Source organism: Larus michahellis, chromosome 2, assembly GCF_964199755.1.
Source record: "Larus michahellis chromosome 2, bLarMic1.1, whole genome shotgun sequence".
In the NCBI taxonomy this organism is placed as follows: domain Eukaryota; kingdom Metazoa; phylum Chordata; class Aves; order Charadriiformes; family Laridae; genus Larus; species Larus michahellis.
This window is the reverse complement of record NC_133897.1, coordinates 138,200,588-138,218,979: the sequence shown is the minus strand read 5'-3', so window position 1 is coordinate 138,218,979 and position 18,392 is coordinate 138,200,588. Positions and strand designations below refer to the sequence as shown.

At 46.5% G+C, this 18,392-nt stretch overlaps 1 protein-coding gene across 2 annotated transcripts in view; it reads left to right on the top strand.

The window, feature by feature from the left end:
• The first annotated feature begins 488 nt into the window (after positions 1-488).
• PAG1 (phosphoprotein membrane anchor with glycosphingolipid microdomains 1) overlaps positions 489-18,392 on the top strand; it is a 117,184-nt gene continuing 99,280 nt past the window's right edge. For both annotated transcript variants that reach the window (XM_074577335.1, XM_074577337.1), the window contains exon 1: positions 489-730. The gene's annotated coding sequence lies outside the window, so the exon portion shown is untranslated. The remainder of the gene's footprint in view (positions 731-18,392) is intronic.

Sequence of the window (18,392 nt, the reverse complement as noted above, 5' to 3'; positions counted from 1 at the left end):
TATGCAGATGTCCCTTTTGTCATAATACCTGTCTTTACTAGTCATGCTCGCTTAAGGGGGGGGGATATCAGGACGCCTGGATTTATCTTTTTTCCCCCCTCCTCTTCCACGTTCGCCACCGCAGCATCCTCCAGCTGAGCATCCCGCTGCTCGGGGGCGGCCCAGACTCCCCCCGCCTCCCGCTCCCGGGGCCACCGGCAGCGCGACAAGGTGGGCAGCCCGGCTCCGGCTGCCATGTCCGTGTGTCCGTCCCCCCCCTCCGCCTCCGCGGAGCGAGGGGATGCGGCGGCAGCCGTGCCCGCGCAGCCTCCGCAGAGGCGCGCTGCGGTGCGCGGGTGCGGGGGGGGTCGCACAGAGGGCGGCGTGATTGCGCTGCTTTGCACTGCCCGCCCGCCGCATCGGTCGCCTCTCGGCGCCGGGCGCGGAGACATGCGCGCTGCTGCGCGGCCGCGCTGCGTCCCTCTCCGCCGCCTCCCCCCGACCCTCCTGCCGGGCGGAGGAGGCGGAGGGAGGGAAGAAGAAGGAGGAGGAGGAGGAGGAGGAGGAGGAGGAGGAGGAGGAGGAGGAGGAGGAGGGAGGGGAGAGAGACGCGCCGCAACTTGCCGCGGCTCCTCCCTCCCCTCCCCTCGCCGCGCCGCTGCCCGGCCCCTGCGGGCTGCGCTCCGCGGGCAGCGCTCCGCGGGAAGCGGCATCCCCGGGCGCGCCTCTCCGCGGGGCACGGCGGCTCCCGGTGAGTTGGGGGCGGTACGCGAAGTTGGCGTGTCTGTGGTGGGGTTTTTTTTGGGGGGGCGGAGGGTCGGTGTGCTGTCGCTGCGCGGCTGCGGGAGGCTGGCGGCGGGGCCGCCGCAGGGCTGCGGGGCTGGGCACCGCCGGGCTGCCCCCTGTCCGGCCGCGGCGGCCATTTGGTTATTTGGGCGATAATTTGGGCAGGAGCGGTGACAGGTGTAGGGCAGGGTCCGGGCAGGATCCGTCCCCCGGTTGGGATCATTGTGCGGATCGGGGCTGATGCGGGGGGAGGGGGGCATCGTGCCGGCACTCCGCGGCCGCGGGGATCTCCGCTGCTGCCACTCGGCCCCTTAACTATATTTTCATTCAAATCCTATTACATGGTGCCGGACTCCAGTTTGTTTCGCAGTGGCATCTGCTCTTGGTCTTGGAAACTCTTTAAGAGAAAGGGGGTGGCCGGGGGAGGGCAGGGGCTGCTTTTCAAAGCCTTGCGAAGGGAGCTGCGAGCACCAGTTTCTCCTAGCACATCATTTGCCGCCTGTGCTGCTTGGGGCATTTATTTCCCTTAGTGCTTCCAAGAGGGGACAGAAAAAAAAACTGGCAAACGGTCATAGCAGAAAGTTGTGTGGCTCGAATGTTACATACGCTAATGGACCCAATTATCTAAATAAACAAAGGTAGTGATTTATAGGTGTCTGAACTATAATGCTTTGAATGATAGCGCTCTTTAACCTTTGGTTCTAATCTGTCCCTCAGAGATTTGGTTTTAAGGAGAGTAATATATCATCCGTGGTGCTGAATACTTGAGTTGATTACATTTGTAAAAGGAATGGCCTTTGAAATAATACTGTGCCATTAAGCAACAAATGCAGAAAAAGAGTGAGAGAGGGAAAGAGCAAAGATAAAATTTTGGCAGAAAATATTTTTCCCCTTCCTAGCAGACATGCTCGATTAACTTTTATCCAGAGTTCTTATTTTACTAAATTAAACTTCAAAAAAATAAGCGCGCTGTGTGAAACCAGAAGCAAATCCTCCTTAGTCCTCTTGAAGTCTGTCTGCGTTGTGGTTAAATGATGACTGGAGCAGTGTCTGTTAAGAGAATTTGCAGAAGCAAGCACTGCTAAAGATACCCGGTAGGTAAATGGAAGTACTTTGTAACCGTATTTGTTTCTTGTAGATAATACAGAAGTAGAAATTACAAGTTCTAGGGTTTCTTATTTTATGTCTTTAAAAATTTTGCCCTGATAAATGTACCTATATGTGAGGTGTGCAGCTTCAATATGGCAAAAGCGCCTTCCCTTAACTGGAAAAGTGATTATTTCAGGTCTTAGCTTATTTAGCAGCGGGCAAATTCTGCAGCCTGTGGAGCACCTCCTGTAAGGGATGAGTGTCTTCTGCCCTCGTTGAAAAAAAATCATACAGTATGCACAACATCTCGCAGGCCTGAAGTGCAAGAGCAATTTTATCTTTAACCAGTATTTCAACACAGGTTTTTATTAACATAAAATCAATATTCAGGTCAGCAATGGGGATCTGCAACTTTCGAATGAGAAGCTGATCTGAAGGCAACACATTGCTCATATGAGTAAAGGTTGTGCGATATAACACTCAGCAAGCTCACCTGTCTTTTGTTCAGTTTCTTTTATGAAATGTCATTTAATGAGGAAAAGAAACAAGTAATCCATTGCATTTTAAGGCACCGTGCTCCTCATAAGCTTCATCGCCAGGCAGTTGAACATGAATGTGGCTTTAGATCATGTATTGTATACAAATGACTGCTACTAGATAACTTAAGCTCTAAATTTATCCTACTATTGAGGTTATATTGATCAGAAAGCAGCAACTGGATTTCAAGTCCTAAATAAGAAATGCTCAATAATCTAGAGCTAATTTATGTTTTAAGAAGCACTGCTCTGAGGAATCCACAAGAAATGCAGCTTACTGGCTGTGCAGTGGCATTTAGTTAAGGAACACTCTTTCCTGGGGACTTCATTGACACACAAAGGAGTTAAATCTGTTTATCAGCTCATTGATGATGATGGTAAAGGGCTGTAGAGTTCAATGGTGGGAACAGGACACAATCTTTTTCCTTCCAGTAAAGATGGGGATGGAGAATGGAGGGGCTTTTTCAAAGTAGTTCCAACACTGTATCATTTGTAACTGCAAAATGTAATGTAAGAATAAGATTAGTAGACCAAGAAGGCTTGAAAACATTGTTTAACACTTAATTGAAACAATAAATCATTCAAATAACATTACCCAGGCTGGTATCGCGATGCCTCTGCTTCCAGGTGTTGAGAAGAGAGCAGATTTCGGGCACGAGGTGCGAGGGTAGCTCAGCCCCCGAGCGGCGGCCGGAAGGGCAGGCGCGTTGCAGCCTGGTGGCCATGCTGTGGCCAGGAGGGAGCCCAGGCGGGGTGAAGGGGCAGAGCATTCTGGGGCTCACCCTCACCCACATGCAAGTTGCCAGACTGGGGCTGTGGGAGCCCCCTCCCAAATTGGAGTGTCTGCTGGATGAATGGCAGCTGCTGGCCAGGGAAGATGTGGTGGATGAGGCCCTGATTGTAGAGCTGTAGCTTGCAGGCAGGCTGCCCTGGCTGCTCCCTGCATCCCAAGGATGCTGTCAGTTGCAGGTCTTATGTTGTGTGTAACGATGCAAAAAAACTTCTGGTGAGCGAAGAAGTTCAGGACAGCTTCTTCCTTGGGAAAGTGGTGTGTTTCTAAACGTTCGTATCATCAGATGCTGCTTACGTTGATTAAAACATGGAAACAGCAAGCAGTGCATGCTCATTTGTGTAAAACTGCTAGTAATAAACTCTAGATTTTGAAATCGCTGTGCATTCCTGCGGGCTCTTGGAGGCCCTGTAAAATCCTCCTGCGCATCTGAGGAAGCTGAAGCCTGAAGGTCCGGCTGCAAAGTTACTGAAGGGAGTTGAGATGTCTTTGGTTGCTGTTCCCACATCTCCATCCTGGTATCCCTCACGCTCTGAATTGCCGTGGCTTCTCCACAGGTGTCTCATGGGCGCATGCCATGTCTGGCCCACCTTTCCCCAGCCCCTCACCTCCTGAAAACCCCGTGTGCCACGCAGGCAGCTCTGCCCGGCTCACAATACCACCATAAATACCACCCCGCAGGTGCTCGGTGACTCACTGGAGGCCCCAAGCTGCAAACCCCTCAGCAGTTTCACTGATTTTCTTCTGTGGGGAAGTGGTTTTTTTACAATGCTGTGCCCATGGTTACCTGGGCTGGGGAGGGTGAGCTGCAAGTGGTGGGACCCCCAAAAGTTGCTCCTGCAAAGATGCACCAAGCACAGCTGTCAAGTGAAGATGATGAGTGACGGGATGGGTTCCTTCCCTTCGTGGATGCGATATAACCAAGTTTTAATTAAAGCAGCGGCGGTAGATTATTAGGGCAGATAAATACTGCCTTGTTACAGCCCTCTTGGGTCGTATGTAAGCAGTATTCGTTTTTAGAAAGGATGAATGAATAGTCAGTGTGAAGGATAAAGATCAGCATTGTTAATCACTCTGGAAGTCTTCCGTGGGAAAGGGTAAACTCATGAGCAAAGATACTGTCCATAAATGTCATTCAAATATTTACATAACTTGGGGATAAAATTTTGATATTAAAGGCATGCAAGTACCAAATCATGTTTGGGTTCCTGTCGGCGATAACTAGGACCTGCACAGCTGGGGTTGGTCAGCGGTGGGCTGTATTCCTACGTCATGCTTTGCTAGCAGTTAACAAAGAGCTCTTCTTCAACATCACCTATGAAAAAAAAGTAATTGTTCTTGTCAAAGTGCAGATAAAAAAAATAGAAACTTGGGAGACCACACTTGGCGTAAACTCTCCTGCTTCAGGTGGGGCTAATTCTTCATTTCTGGTGTCCCTGGGTAAGCAGTGCGCCAGTGGCCACTATCTGGGCTAGGGCCATGGTGGTTGACCATCCACTTACAGTTTGTGGCTGTTGATAAGTCTGCGGAGTGAGAAAGAATGACTCCAAGTGGGAAGGGGTGGGTAAACTGGAAGTGGTAGGAAATGTTCCTGTGCAGATCCTTGATTTTGTAATTCTCGCAAAAGTTTCTTTTGTCCTTTTCCAGCTCTCAGAATGTGATGCAACCCTTGAAAAACAATCTGTGTGCTTTCATGTAAATGCAATGAGGATGAGCCTTTGAAAACATATCTTAGCTGATGTTGATGAATAAACAAACTTGGCCAGAGTAAATCTTTTCATCTAACTTCAAGAGCCACACTGTAATGAAGTAAATATAGATGTACTTAATGGGCTCCTTTCATCCAAATACATAACAAACCCTCCAAAGTAATGCAAACAAATCTAAAATGGATTTCTAAGTGCCTTTTTTTTTTTTGGTACTGGAGCATTTTAGTCTAGCCGGGCTAGGAAGGGAGTGGAGCTTGCTCCCAGAGGTGTGGAGGGGCTGGAGTGTGTGCCAGACTAAATGGGAAGGGGCAGAGAATGCACCATAGACCCAGCTGTTCTCCTACAATTGTTCTGCAAAAAGGGCAGAACGTGCTTGTTCCACGTGAGGTTTAAAACACCTTATTTGATGAGCTTCTCCCTGAACTCATCCTTTGGAAGGCAGCTTGCAGATGAGGTTCTGAGAGGCAGTGGGACCTGAACTGGCTGCTGTCTGCTCCCCCTTGGCTGCAGCCCAGCTCTGTGCCCCATTGCTGCACCAAGAGAGCCCCTCCAAGTGCGAGACGGCTGCCAGCCCACCTTCGGGACAGCCTGCGTGTGACGTGCCACCACTTGGCCAGATGATAACCCGCCTGGGGGGCTTGCTCTACAGGGCACATCCTGGCTGTGCCCCAGTCTGGCTCCTGGGCTCACAGAGTGCTTGAATTCAGGGTTAGAGGTGGCCTCGAAGCCATCGTGATGGCTGCTGGAGACAGTCATCGAAGCATGACTGCGGCAGTGGCGTGGACTTTGGCAGCATCTTGTTGGTTGGAAGCTGTGGGAAAGAGGAGCTCAAAGAACAGGTCTGCGGATCTGGACGTTCACTGCGTGACAGTGAATGTGGTTTCATTTCGAAACTTGCAGGATGGCTGTTTTCAATGACAGCGTTTGTAAATAGATTAACAACTTCTTGTTGAAAGCACACTTAGCAAATACAACCGTCTGGTTTCACTGTCCTTGCTTCGTGAAGAAGGCCAACGTGTAACGTTTGTATTTTCCGTATCACAGAAAGTTTTTGGATCTTCTCTTTAAAAAGCACAGTTATAAAACAATTTAAAGACGGATGCTTTGCTTTGGAGAGGGTAAACCCTGTTTTGGAGAAAAAGACCTTAACTTGGTCTTTTCTGTTCTTAGTAGGGAAACTTCAGGTCCACTTCACTCCATTGTGGAATAAAATTCCGTTCTAAGCTGGGTGATATGCTTCTAAGAGTTTGAATATTAAACTATTTGGACAACTTGTGATTAATGGGGTGAAATCCTCTTTGCGGCTGGTCACCAGTGGTGTCCCTCAGGGCTCCGTTTTGGGGCCAGTTTTGTTTAATATCTTTATCAATGATGTGGATGAGGGGATTGAGTGCACCCTCAGTAAGTTTGCAGATGACACCAAGCTAGGTGGGAGTGTTGATCTGCTTAAGGGTAGGAAGGCTCTACAGAGGGACCTGGACAGGCTGGATCGATGGGCCAAGGCCAACTGTATGAGGTTTAATAAGGCCAAGTGCCGGGTCCTGCATTTCAGTCACAACAACCCCAAGCAGCGCTACAGGCTTGGAGAAGAATGGCTGGAAAGCTGCCCAGCAGAAAAGGACCTGGGGGTGCTGGTGGACGGCCAGCTTAACATGAGCCAGCAGTGTGCCCAGGTGGCCAAGAAGGCCAACAGCATCCTGGCTTGTATCAGGAATAGCGTGGCCAGCAGGAGCAGGGAAGTGATCGTGCCTCTGTACTCGGCACTGGTGAGGCCTTACCTCGAGTACTGCGTTCAGTTCTGGGCCCCTCTGTACCAGAGGGACATTGAAGTGCTGGAGCTGGTCCAGAGGAGAGCTACCAGGCTGCTGAGGGGTCTGGAGACCAAGTCATATGAGGAGAGGCTGAGGGAGCTGGGCATGTTTAGCTTGGAGAAGAGGAGGCTGAGGGGAGACCTCATTGCCCTCTACAACTACCTGAAAGGAGGCTGGAGAGAGGTGGGTGTTGGCCTCTTCTCCCAGGTGAATAATGACAGGACCAGAGGAAATGGTCTGAAGTTGCAGCAGGAGAGGTTTAGATTAGATATTAGGAAGAATTACTTTACTGAAAGAGTGGTCAGGCCCTGGAACAGCCTGCCCAGGGAGGTGGCTGAGTCACCATCCCTAGAGGTGTTTAAGAAACGTCTAGATGTGGCACTTCAGGGCATGCTCTAGTGGCAGAGATTGTAGGTTGTATGGTTGGACTCGATGATCTCAAAGGTCCTTTCCAACCATGAAGATTCTATGATTCTAACTATGTCAGCATAATTACAGAAATTCTTCAATGTGAGCTTTCTCTTTGCTGAGATCTTGATGAGTGGGAAATACTATAAAGAATGACTTCTGTCAGCATTGGAGGAATTTTGTGAAGGAGCTTTAAATCTCGCAGACTCTTGTACTTTAAAAAAACGCAACAATGATTTACTGAAGTCCACATTCAACTCACTATTTGACACCACGGAGAGTCAGACATCCAATTTAGGTAGTGTCTGGTTGTGTTGTGCCATGTGTACAGGAGTGAAACATATTAAAAACTGTTCAGCTTCGGATGTGTTCATCTGGGGATTTACTCATAAATAATTGATAACCCTCTGAAACAAAATCTCTTCATTACTCCACGGATTGCTCACCTCTTCCCTCCTGCGCTCATTGTTCTGGCAAGCGGGGGAAAGACGGAGGCGCTGCTTTAATGAAGGTGTACGTCAGCCTCCACTGCTCCTTTCAAAAGGTCACCCAACTAAACAGCGGCAATGAAATGCATGACAAAAGATAAACATTTTATTGTCCTACGGAGATCTGCGGCATTCCAGTGTTTTAGAGGAACCAATTAGCTGCTGTGTTTGAGATTTCTTCTCATCCTAGCATAGAAGCAGTGCTTATGATGAATTACAAAATCAATGAAATGTTCGCATCTAGTGCGCTGCAGGACAGGACGTCAAATTAAGGGCTGTTTGATGTGCGGTACCAATTACAACTGTGATATTTGGGCTTGATCTTTCAAGATTTGACTGCGGTTAAGTATCCTTGCTCAGACTGTTGACTGCAATGGGACAAGCCATCGTGAGCAGTGATTTCTCATTTGAGCATGGGTTTGCGTGATTGAGCTCCTATTTACCAGGCATTGAAGCCTCGTGATGAATTTCCTTTCCTGCAGAAAAGAAGAGCCATTCTGCTACCTACTGACTTAATAAAGTGTATTTGAGTTGATCTAACAAAATCTCATTTTAATGGAAGAAGTGTCTCAATGTAAGACCAGTTCATCTTTCTGATGACTTGATTGCTTTCGAGTTATTAGCCAAGTTCTGTAACAGTCTTTATAGGTGCTAATACTTGCTTGCAGTTTAATAGCCCTAACTATTGCTAATGTACAGAAAATGTTCAAATCACATCATTGAGAGAGATCCCTAACAAATTTTACAGCAATTTTAATGTGAGGTTTCAGATGTTACTCTTGTTTAATTGAAAGGTGAATGCTATAAAGGCTTTGTCAGTCTGCTGTTTCCAGATGACAGCACTTTCTATGGAATAACTGTAAGTCTCAGAGCACTGATCCCAGCTTTCAGCTTCAGGATTCATAGCTCAAACTCTTCCTTTTTGACCTGGGAGAAGTGTGCATCTGTGGTGTTGTCTGGATTTGTGTCTTCCAAAAAAACCAAACCTGTTTTCAATCAAATCAAATGAGAAAAATGTTCTGAAATAATAGTCACATTCTGCCCGATACTGGAGAAAAGGGGGCCTTTGCTCCTGCTTCTATAAACCAAAAGATTAAGCTTGCTTATAAAGGATTAACGGAGCTCTCTTCTGTTAATTCGTAGTGGTGTAGTCGAAATGCCCGATTCTACATCAGTGGAAAATTCATTATCAATCAATGGGAATTTTGCAGCTGAAGCCAAAAGGATTAGAGACTTGCTGTTGGAAGTGACTAAAGGAGAGAAAGACCTGGATATGCTTGTTGCCACATGGCTGTGGGCCACCAGGGGGGTGCGACCACAAAAAAATGGCAAAGGAGAATCTTCGCTTGCCTAAGGCAAGCTATTTCCAGAGATGTATGAAAAGGTTAGTGCGACTGCAAAGGGCTGTAGAGAAACCTTACCTGGCGTGCTGCTGATAGGCAGGTGTTACTTGTGTCCAAGCACGAGGATTTCAAAGTGGAAGAGGTACACAGAGAAAGACGACCTGAAGTCCTCTTCAGGGATTGTGCCATGGTGAGGGAGAGTTGATGAGGAGGTCAGATGTGCAATGGGAGCAGGAGTTAGGAAGAGCAGTGGAAGAGGGGCACAGATTTGGGGGTGAGTGGTGCGGAGGCGCACTGGTGCCAACACCATGCTCTCTTACCTGCTGCCCCTCAGGGAGGTCGGTTTGGGAGACTGGGGTATAAGGGAGGTGCAAAAATTTGCATGAAGAAATTGCTAAAAGAACTTGCTAAAGAATTTGCTACTGATGGTGTTGAGGGTGTCCTAACAAATTGCATTGCCCATAGAAGTTTCTTCCTTTAATAAGTAATAGCTATTTTTCCTTCTAGTAGAGTGTGTAGACCGGGGTTCAGACTATTAGAGCCTGCAAACTATAAGAAAACCTGCAGTTCCAGATTTACTTTAGAAAGGGATATTCACCCAGCACATTCCAAAATATAATTTCACTTCCTTTTGAAATGCTGTCATAGAGCTTAGTTTAAAAGTAGCTCTGATCCAGAGCCTAGTTGTGGAGAAAAGCAAGGCCTCCATGACCTCTGCTGCAACATTTGGTAGGTACTTTTCCAGGAATGGAAGCTAATAGATCATCACGGAAGACCTATTCAGAGTAAAAATTACACCCTTTACAGTGATTTGGTAAATGTAAATGTATTGTTTTGATCTATTATAATAGGCAAGATTGTGTCATTTAGTTTGGCAATTACAGAGATTAAATTAATTTAATTTTCCTTTACTCTTGTTAAATGCAAAATAATTGAGCCCACATCATGGAAGGTTGGGGCTCTCTTGTTTGTAGCTTCATCATTTATTAATCTCACACATTAGATGAGAGGCTTTATAGATTTGCTTGCCTAAGGAAAAAGAAGAAGAAAATACGCAGAGGCCAAACTAGATATGTGTATTCTGTCTCCCACTTTGAGGTATGTCAAATATTGCCTCATTTTTAGTGCATTTTGTGAAAGGAGACTGGTTTTCTCCCAGAACAGTAAATTGTGACCTAATGCTTAAGTAGTCTGGATAAGCTCATATTTGGATAGGCAAGGTCGCTTCTGCAGTTCCTCCCCCTCACGCTCTTCACATAGGGATATAATGTTGTAACCGGGCAGGCAGAATAAACTACAACTGAGCACGCCGTAAGAAAGCTATGTTTTGGCACTCTCTTTGACCATCTTAATTGGCTGTCCTAGTTACGGGAGGAAGCCGTTTGTGATGTGTGCCTTCCTCTAATTTAGCCTTTTCAGAAAATGGTGTTGGCCTAATACAGGCAGCGGTGCAATAACAGCTCAGTGGTGGCAGAAGTGCTCTTCTTTCTTACCTTTACGTAGCTGGAGGGGATTTGAAAATTGGATATTTCTCTCCATCTCTGCAGCTCCAAGTAGCCCCGACGCTGCCAGACGTGGATTAGTGAAATAAATCCCTCACGTTCATAGTGAAGTGGAAAGTATAAAGAGCATTTTCTGCCTTTTTTTCCCCCTTTTTAATGTGTCATTTGCTAGCTGACACAGTGACCTCCATTTCGTGTCTCTTGTGATGTGACTTGTCACAGAGCTTTTCTGGGGGGATTAATTCATCACTCAAGGGAGTAGTAGCATGTGACATTATCCATGTGGACCTGAGGTAAACAGTAACTTACAGACCACCTATAATGAATCTGTACTTCAAATATTATCTGTTAATGCAGTTGGATTTTTCTAACGTGATTTTATTTCCTTTTTATTTTACCTGTTTTCTTAACTATGTGCTTGGTAGTCAAATAAGATGCATACATATAGTCACATTTTGGTGTTGCCAGTGTAGCTGAATTTGGAAAAAACTATTCCTGGCAATTTAGTGTATGAAATTTGCCAGTGCATTGGGAAGTGGTTTTATGCTAGTTATTTAGAAGTATGGTACAACAGTTCAGTTTTCCAGGCTATCTTGGTGGACAGTCTGTCAAATCTTTTAAATCGTTGTTTCAGTCAGTTTTATTGACTGAAGTGAAAGCAAGATTTAATCTTTTTTTTTTTTCCATTCTTAACATGAAGATTTAATTTCATACTCTTCATTTACATTTCAGTATCAATTGTGTATTTTAATCTGTGTGAGTGAACCCTGAAGGCCTTACTCACTTGTGACTCCGTCTTTAATTTTGCCTAACAAGTCCGTCTTGTTTCTGGAAAGCACATACACCAGGAATTGATTAGTGTTAACAGTTCGGGAAATTGTAGGGAAAGAAGAGATGTCTGGGTCTGGTTATGGTAGTGTGTTATGGTGTCGGATATGACGAGTTACGATGAATTGATGGATGCTGGTTTCCAGGTGATTCCTGTTATCATCCTCCTCAACAGTTTTGGTTAAAAATAGCTCTAGAGAAGTATTGGAGAAATCAAACTAGACCGGAAGCAGAGGATTGATTTCCGACCAAAATGGGAGGTCATTATTGTGAGGAAATTAGCTAAATTATTTACTTGCCAAAGCAGGCAGGTAGCCAATAACTCAGCATTTATTTGTTTCCCATTTATTCAGTGCTCAGGCACAGCGTGCACAAGTAATGCCGTGCAGCTTGTTCCTGACCGGCACATCAACACCCGTAGTTGCAGTCTGTGTTGTGCAGCCTCCAGAGGCAGCTTGGGTGGCCTGGGACGAGAAGTCTGGTCTGTGAAAGAAGTGATGGGACCCCCAAACTCCCACGGGAGTGTGGGAGCCAGCCTTGCTGGAGCTGCCTGGCCGTGTCCTGGTTTCCAGAACCTGCAGAGATGTTGGCAGACCCTGCGCCATGGAGCAGCAGGAGTCCTCTCTTAGGGGTTTTCTGGAGACAGACAACCTGAGGGTTTCATCCGCAGCTGTGGACCACAGAGCCTGGAAGCGCCGGAGTCATCTGGCACCACAGGACATGGCTCCGTGCAGAAGCGAGGTGGCCCGAGGAGCTACTCTGGGATGCCAAAGCCCTGGAGGTTTGGACCTCATGGTCAGCAGTCTGGGAACCTGGAAACCCTTGGTTGGTTTTTGTCACTTCTTTGCTTCTCCCAGCTGTGGGAATTACTGAAATATTAGTTCTTGGACAGTGGTAAAATTAGCATGAGCTGTCAGTTTTAATCAGCAGTAAATAATATTTTATTCAGGAAATGCAGTAACCAAGAAAACTTGTTTTCACTTGGTTTTCTGAACTAAGCAGAAGTTACACGTTGCAGTGCTGTGATTCCCTGGGAAGGAGAATTTCCAAGACACTGCGGTTTCTGTGTTCCACCCGGCACGAGGTGTGCCCTGCTCCACACTGCAGTTGTCTTTTCTATATTAAGTATTAGCCTGTATAATTAATTACACTGATGCTTAAAAAAACCGTCAGCTTTAAACAGAAAGGCTTGCTTTCACTGGACTCCAGAGGAATAAATAAATAAAAAGAACCACCTTCAGGAATTTCTGTGCTTAATCTATCTGTCAATAGGTAGTAATAGATTTTCAGAGGTGTGACTCTGAAATGTTAGTGTTCATTATTTAACAAAAATCACCCTCCTGCAATTCATCAGCAGCTGGCACTTAGAAAGATTGAATTCAGAAAAAATAAGTGTGAAGATTGCTGTAGGAAAATGACCAGAAGCTGAGAGATTTATACCTTTTGAACACCTGGCTACCGGGTTTTATTAACACTCCCAGTACCTGTGGTGCGTGTCAGCATCAGCCTGATTTTATGCAGCTAGGAGCAAGCTCTTGCAAAAAAAAAAAAAAAAAAAAAAAAAATTAGTGCTATTGAGTCAGTTGTATGCTAAAGAGCAAGGTTTCGGGTTTCGGTGTCAGGGAGAAGGGCAGTGCTGCTCTCTCTCGCTGTTTCAGTTTAGCGGCGGAGCGGCGTTGTGGCTGAAGGCACACACTGCAAACGTGAACCTTGCCTTTTCCTCACTCTCCTGCATGATCCTCTAGCGGATTTTTGTCCCTCAGCCTTGGCAGTTCGATACAGGAAAGGGTTAACTTCCAAAAGCATGGTCTGGCAATTCGGTGTGTGTCGAGCTTTAAATTAGGGGATGCTGATACAGTGCGGGTTGTACAGTGGACCTTGCAGGAGGATGTAGCCAACATGGGATGGAGGACCACCGGCTGTTTATCTCCTGACAAGAGTCTGGCTTCTGGCGAGGCAGCTGTACCTGTGGCCAGCCCCAGCTGATCAGTGCTGTGTGCAGGGGATGTCACCTTCGGCTCTGCTACAGAGAGCAACTAGGAGTTATCCTGCATCCCAGATCTGAACTTGTGAGTGGTAGGTACCATGAGCAAGGGGAAATGCAGAGTCCTGCCCCTGGGGGGCTGACTGGCTGGAAAGCACCTTCGCAGGAAAGGACTTGGGGTCCTGGTGGACACCAAGTCGAACGTGAGCCAGCAGTACGCTCCTGTGGCAAAGGTGAATGCTACCCTGGACTGCACTAGGCAAAGCATTGCCAGAAGGTGGAGGGAGGTGATCCTGCCCCTCTGCTCACCACTGGTGAGGGCACACCTGGAGCGCTGGGTCCAGTTCTGGAATCCCCAGCACAGGAGAGAGACGGACATACTGGAGGGAGTCCCACAAAGGGCCAAGAAGGTGATTGAGGGACTGGGGCATCTTTCCTATGAGGAGAGGCTGAGAGAGCTGGGACTGTTCGGCCTGGAGAAGAAGGGGCTCAGGGAGAATCTCATCAGTGTGTAGAAATACCTAAAGGGAGGGTGGAAAGAGGATATAGCCAGACTCTTTTGAGGAGGCAAGGGGCAATGGGCACACACAGGAGGTTCCCTCTGAACATCAGGAAACACTTTTTCACTGTGAGGGTGATCGAGCGCTGGCACAGGTTTCCCAGGGAGGTTCTGGAGTCTCTCTTGTAGCAGATATTCAAAAGCCACCTGGACATGGTCCTGGGCAACCGGCTCTAGGTGGCCTTGCTTGAGCAGGAGTGTTGGACCAGATGACCTCCAGAGGTCTCTTCCAACATCAGCCCCTCTATAATTCTGTGACGGCACCAACTGCACTCTTAAGCAGCGATGCTGGACAGGTGGTAGAACCACCTCTGTGCCATCTTCTTTACAGACAGGCTTTTTTTAAGAGAGCCTGTTCTAAAATAACAGTTCTCTAGTTTGTTCTTAAAAAACTTGAGAAAGGTTATCCATTCTCACTGAAAAAAGGGTACCGACATATTCTTGGTACCTTGCATCTGCTTCTCAGTTCACTCCCACTTTTTCACCTCCAGTTTTTAAAACAGAAAAATCTCTTATATGCTCCCTGGATTGTACAGCAGGGACGCAGTATCTGTCATTGTCTCCTGTTCCTGCAGGTTGTGTGCGAAAGAACAGTTACTTCATCCCTGTTCTGGCCATGTATGTGAAAAATAAGGAAAAATCTCATTCTTTGCAGTGACTTGAGCCTGTAAATATTGGACAAATAATATTTATTGTGCAAGCCTCTCGCCTTTTCTAAGTATTTCCTTTCCTATAAAGCCCGGTTCTTACTAGCTCCGTTTCCGAGCCATTGGTAGCTAGCGTTGTGTCCCATGTGCCTCCACGGAATAGCAGACGGGTGCTGAGTTTCACTGTCGTACTAATAGGCCTTAAGCGGTATCATATCCAAGACTGAAGCGGGAGGCTTTTATCAACACAAGCCTACAGAGGGGCCTTTTGTTGTAAACCACAACAGTACGGTGTGCCACTGCGTTTCCTCCTCCTGGCGAGTTAACAGCTGCCTGGAAACAAACCCCTCCAAATATGCTGCTTTTTATGCACGTGGGAGCAGTGGAGCTGTTATCGGTGACCTTAGCCTTCTTGTTTTGGCTTGCAAGCTGATTTTATATTAATTACAGGCATAGCTTTAATCTTTGTCCAATAGGGCAGCAACAGTAGAGTTATCCTTTGACTATTGATGTTCCGTTTGTTTTTATCCCGTGACTCTCTGTTTGCAAAATAAAGACTGAAGCATTTTTCATATAAATTTATTTCCTATTCATGATTTTTAAAATAAACAAAGAGCCTGATCTTCGATATACTGATGCTGCTTTCTCAGTGTAAATACTGTTGCTGTGGTGCAGTCCTTGGAGACTGTAGGAGGTTTTCCAGGTCAGGGATAAAGTTTTTTGAGGTGAAAGAGGAGCAGTCTTAACATAAGTTGTTTGATTTCTCCCAAAGGAGAGGGAGTGTTCCCATTTTAGGAGAGGGTGAAATTCAAGACTTTACACAGGTCCTCCCCAATTAAAGGCATGCACGAGAGCTTAGGTACCGTTTAAGATTTGAGTAAACTTGCAATATCAGAGACTTCAAAAGAGAAACAGCTGCATGTGTGGTAGAGTGGCTAATACCTTAGAGAGCTGCAAAATAAACAAAAGTTTCCTCTTTTAAAATCTGACCTGGGAAGTGGTTGTAGGCTTAGGTAGGAACGAGTTTAACCAAGAGAGATATTCCTTCCTACAGAAAAGAGATTTTGTTCTTTGGTTTGGTCTGTGGTGTGGGAACAAAAAATGCTTGGGAGGATGTGAGTTCGTATGGCATTTTAATTAATTTTAAAAAATATTTAGGAAGGTTCAGAAACAAGCCTCATTGTTAATGAAAAGGTTGCAAAGGTTGACAGGTCACAGTGTACGTGAACAATAGCTATTGAGAAGATTTCCATGATAACAGAAAATGTAGATTTCTTGTCATTTTGGAATTTGCATGTTCGTACCCCGTTGTGGCTTCAGAGGGATTATACATGCAAACCCCTGGTGCAGAGAGAGACGACTGCATGGATAAAGTGACGGTGCTACATTTGCTCTTTGTTAAACAAGAGGTATGTTTATTTCTAGTTTTGCTCATGTGAAAAATGTGACACTCCTAAAACTGAGGAGAAATATTCTGGTATTTCCGTCTTTTCATTGCAGCTAATTGATATGAGACAGTGATGCTAGTATCTGTAGCTAATAAGAAACCAAATCAGGTTTTTTTTTTTTCTGTTGTACATTTTATTTGCCTTATACTGCACATGTGGCATGAGCACTGAACTCGAGAATTACACTCCGGTTGCATTTAGGCAAACTTACCATTTGTAATGCAAAGAAAATGCACATCAAGACTCTGAAGAATTTTAGAAAAGGTTTGAATTACGTGTGTATGTATCTATCTTTTAACTTTTAGGGATTTTTAGATACTGAAGTACCTTTCCCACACCTGAAGAATGGCAGACCAGTTGAAAACAGGAGAAAGTCAGGAGGGTGAAAATTAATATCCTTAGGCTCGGCATGGAAGGCTGCTTAAACACATTGTAAAAGTCACATAAGGCATCTGTATTTAAGCAAGCAGAAGCAGTGGTCTGCTGAATGCACAAATTTTAGGAGTTACTTGGACTACAAAGATATCCTTGAGCATATGGGTATCTGCCCGTAATGATTACGACAAAAATAAACCAACCAGACTACGTTGAATTGAATACAAACTGAGCGTGAAAATCTGAAAGGGGCTTTGAAGAGCAAAGAGTCTGCAACGTAAATGATGAACTGTGTATCTATCTATCAAAAGGTGGATACCTGTAAGAGCACTGGTGGGCATACGGGGTCACCAGGCAGGACGTTCAGGCAGGTTTTCAAGCCACTTAACAAAGTGGCAGAGCTCTGGCACAGGCTGCCCAGAGAGGTGGTGGAGTCTCCTTCTCTGGAGACATTCAAAACCCGCCTGGACACGTTCCTGTGCAACCTGTTCTTGGTGAACCTGCTCTGGCAGGGGGGTTGGACCAGATGATCTCCAGAGGTCCCTTCCAACCCCTGTCATTCTGTGATTCTGTGTGATTCTATGACATCACAAAAATGAGAAATGAGTTGAATTGTTGGAGAATTTGGGTTGGTGCTGTGTTGGGTAATGAAAATGAGAAGGCATCAGGCTGCTGAGGTACCACAACAGAAGTGCTGAAGGAAGCTGGAGAACTGAATACAGAGGTGTCCCCGTGTGCTGTACAGAGGCAGCGCTGCTGACAGAAAACGCACCATGCACATGGATGCCACAGCTGTGATTTGTGAATCTGAGTGCTAGATTTCACTTTTAAAAAAAAAAAAAAAAGAAATTTTTGGCGGAAAGCAAGTGATGATTTTGCACAGGCTGTCAGTGACAGTCCTGGGAGGTTTGAGATCCCAGGGGGACAGTTGCCTCTCCTCAGCCCGCTCCAGCTCCCTCCTTTTGGCTTCTGCTGCTTTGCTCCCAGGTGGGTGGGCACAGCAGTCCTCCTGCCTTCCGTTCCTGCTGTCTGTCTGCAAGCCCCTAACTCACTCCACCGTCTTAAGTCCATCCTCCCCCAAAACTAGCTCATTCTTGATAAGATATTCATCTTCCGCTTCCCTCTGATCTGTGAAAGTGGAGAAAAATAATGGGAGAAATGGGTGCTTGGCCTTTTGGATATTTCATGAGAAGGCTGTATTATTTATAAATAATTTATGACTTTGAAGCTACACACTTTCTCCCCAGGTTATATGTCTTGTATAACCGAACTGTATGATTTACCTTAAATTGCCCATCTGCCATGCATCGTGAATCTCCGTACAGCGCTGTTTCTCCTCTCCTGTACGGCCTTCACTCGTGGAGAAGAGATTTGCATAAAATGATTTCTTCATGTAAATGCGATGGGGCTGCGGCTCCAGCATCTTGTTATAACATATGTACCAATCCCCTTGAATTGGGCTATCGCCTGCCTCGGTAATTGAATCTATTTGTTTGTTGCTGTAGTTTTGGGAATTAGCGGGGAGCAGGATGCACGCACTGACGTGCTTTTATTGCAGTCTTGGTAGCCTTACTTTATCCTCAAGGCTTCCTGAGAAAAAACAACATGCAAGGGTGGGGATGGGGGTCGGTGGTGCTGAAGGGGGCTCCCCGGGGACACCCCGGCTATCTGCGCTGGCCCTGAGCCAGGCAGCCGGGTGTCCCCCCCGAGGGACAACCCGCCCAGGGCCCGCACAACCGGCGTAATTAAAAAGGTGTGTAAGCCAGAGACATAAGGAGCCCTGCCGCTTGAGTTGGTGTCATTCAGGCTCTGACGCGAGGCCTGCCGGGGGTCCATGAGATGCCGGGGGCTGTGAAGCCCCTGCCCGAGAACGGAGCAACCAAAGCACCTCACAGGCCTTTCCTGCCGCTCTCCGCTCCCAGCAGTCTTAGCCTTGCATTTATACGACATGGAGTAGGTTTTTTTTACCACCAGTCACTGGTTTTGGCTGAACCTCTTCATTCATGGTCTCTCCTCCCTGGGCTCGCTTTCAGTGCTCTGTTTGACTTCTCTTTCTATTCTTCCATCTCCTTTTGTAGCTGTCTTGTCCCGGCTTCTGTGATCTTCCTGG